The sequence below is a fragment of the Oncorhynchus masou genome, unplaced genomic scaffold, assembly GCF_036934945.1.
Source record: "Oncorhynchus masou masou isolate Uvic2021 unplaced genomic scaffold, UVic_Omas_1.1 unplaced_scaffold_1155, whole genome shotgun sequence".
Classification (NCBI taxonomy): Eukaryota; Metazoa; Chordata; class Actinopteri; order Salmoniformes; family Salmonidae; genus Oncorhynchus; species Oncorhynchus masou.
In genome coordinates, this window is record NW_027001303.1 from 100,001 (window position 1) to 102,500 (window position 2,500).

The following is a 2,500-nucleotide window of genomic DNA, read 5'->3' on the forward strand; positions in this document are numbered from 1 at the left end:
ATATTCTTCATCCCTTTACACTTGTGTGTATAAGGTAGTAGTTTTGGAATTGTTAGCTAGATTACTTCTTCACAAACAAAAACAGTTTTATCAAACAACTCTACCGGCAGGACCCCCAGAACCCAACAAGTAACGTCTCTCAACAAGCAGGGAAACGCAAAGTGAGTTGTAATCAACCAGGTCGTTACAGGCATCCATAAACAGAAGCAATATAACCACCTGAAGACTTAACATGAACACATATAACCATACCACCTGAAGACTGTTAACATGAACACATATAACCACCTGAAGACTTAACATAAACACATATAACCACCTGAAGACTGTTAACATGAACACATATAACCACCTGAAGACTGTTAACATGAACACATATAACCACCTGAAGACTTAACATAAACACATATAACCACCTGAAGACTGTTAACATAAACAAATCAGGTAGCAAACCAGTAGAGCAAGAGCACACACACACGCACACACACACACACACAGGCACACACACACACACACACACACACACACACACACACACACACACACACACACACACACAGACACACACACACACACACACACACACACACGCCTACCCCTAAATCCTTACCTTGAACTTCCCACTAGTAGAGTAGCTGGTCTTCCACTTGACGGAGTAGTAGCGAACCTCAGTGGTCTTCTGGTTCTTGGTCATGGAGTTGTCTGCCCAGCTGACCCTGGACAGAGTCTGGGGTCAGGGCCACGGCCTGGACACCTACTGGGGGGATCATGGGGTGGATGTATCTGGGATGGGAGTAGGATATTTATCAAACAGATGGAACAGATCGTCGTCTGACGGATCAATGGGGTCTGGAAGTGGATTGACATGACCATGTGCCCAACACACACACACACACAGTGGATTTAGTTTCATGGAATGAATGTTTATTTATTTCATGCAAAGTGATAGGAGTTACATGCAACTAACAGAGAATCATGGATGAACCATGGAGTTAAGAAAAGTGAGTGAGTGAGTGAGTGAAAAATTAGGAAAGGAAAGATGAGGAGAGAAAGTGAAAGATGAGGAGAGGAAAGATGAGGAGAGGAAAGATGAAAGGAAAGATGAGGAAAGGAAAGGAAAGATGAGGAGAGGAGAGAAAGGAAAGATGAGGAGAGGAAGATGAGGAGAGGAAAGAGAGGAGGAGAGGAATGGAAAGATGAGGAAAGGAAAGGAAAGATGAGGGAGAGGAAAGATGAGGAGAGGAAAGGAAAGATGAGGAGAGGAAAGGAAAGATGAGGAAAGGAAAGGAAAGATGAGGAGAAGAAAGATGAGGAAAGGAAAGGAAAGATGAGGAGAGGAAAGATGAGGAGAGGAAAGGAAAGATGAGGAAAGGAAAGGAAAGATGAGGAGAGGAGAGAAAGTGAAAGATGAGGAGAGGAAAGATGAGAGAGGAAAGATGAGGAGAGGAATGGAAAGATGAGGAAAGGAAAGGAAAGATGAGGAGAGGAAAGATGAGGAGAGGAAAGGAAAGATGAGGAGAGGAAAGGAAAGATGAGGAAAGGAAAGGAAAGATGAGGAGAAGAAAGATGAGGAAAGGAAAGGAAAGGAGGAAGGAAAGATGAGGAGAGAAGGAAAGATGAGGAAAGGAAAGGAAAGATGAGGAGAGAGAGGAAAGATGAGGAGAGGAAAGATGAGGAGAGGAAAGATGAGATGAGGAAAGGAAAGGAAAGATGAGGAGAGGAAAGGAGGAGAGGAAAGGAAAGATGAGGAGAAAGGAAAGATGAGGAAAGGAAAGGAAAGATGAGGAGAGAAAGGAAAGATGAGGAAAGAGAAAGGAAAGATGAGGAGGAAAGGAAAGATGAGGAAAGGAAAGGAAAGATGAGGAGAAAGGAAAGAAAGGAAAGATGAGGAAAGGAATGATGAGGAGGAAAGGAAAAAGGGGAGAAAGGAAAGATGAGGAAAGGAAAGGAAAGATGAGGAGGAAAGGAAAGATGAAGAGAGGAAAGGAAAGGAAAGATGAGGGGAGGAAAGGAAATATGAGGAGAGGAAAGGAAAGGAAAGATGAGGAAAGAAAGGAAAGATGATGAAGGGAAAATGATGAAGGGAAAGATGAGGGGAGGAAAGGAAAGGTGAGGAGAGGAAAGATGGACAGAGAAGAAGAGTACAGAGAGTAGAAAGTAATTACACACCAGAACCTCCTGCTAATAAGGACACTACTTGGTCAACTACTAGTTTCACTGGTTAACTAGTGTTAACTACCACTTATAACTACAGCCACAACTAAGAGCAGAGCAAACAGGTAGTTAGAGACTAAGCCTAAAGCTAACCAGCTATTAAAAGACAGTAGCTAGCTAACCGGGTTGGTTAAGCTGATATTCAAAACAGATCTGTAAGAAATGTAAATTCACTTTAGTTTAAGCCAAAAGTTGGTCGATTTTACATATATGCTAATGTCTAAAGGGGACAGACTGATAGATGTCAACACATGAAGCATCAAGGTACACCTCCGTTTGACACTAG

At 42.6% G+C, this 2,500-nt stretch overlaps 1 pseudogene; it reads right to left on the reverse strand.

Moving 5' to 3' along the window:
• Nucleotides 1-2,500, reverse strand: part of LOC135529387 (netrin receptor DCC-like) — a 197,934-nt pseudogene that overhangs the window by 93,779 nt on the left and 101,655 nt on the right.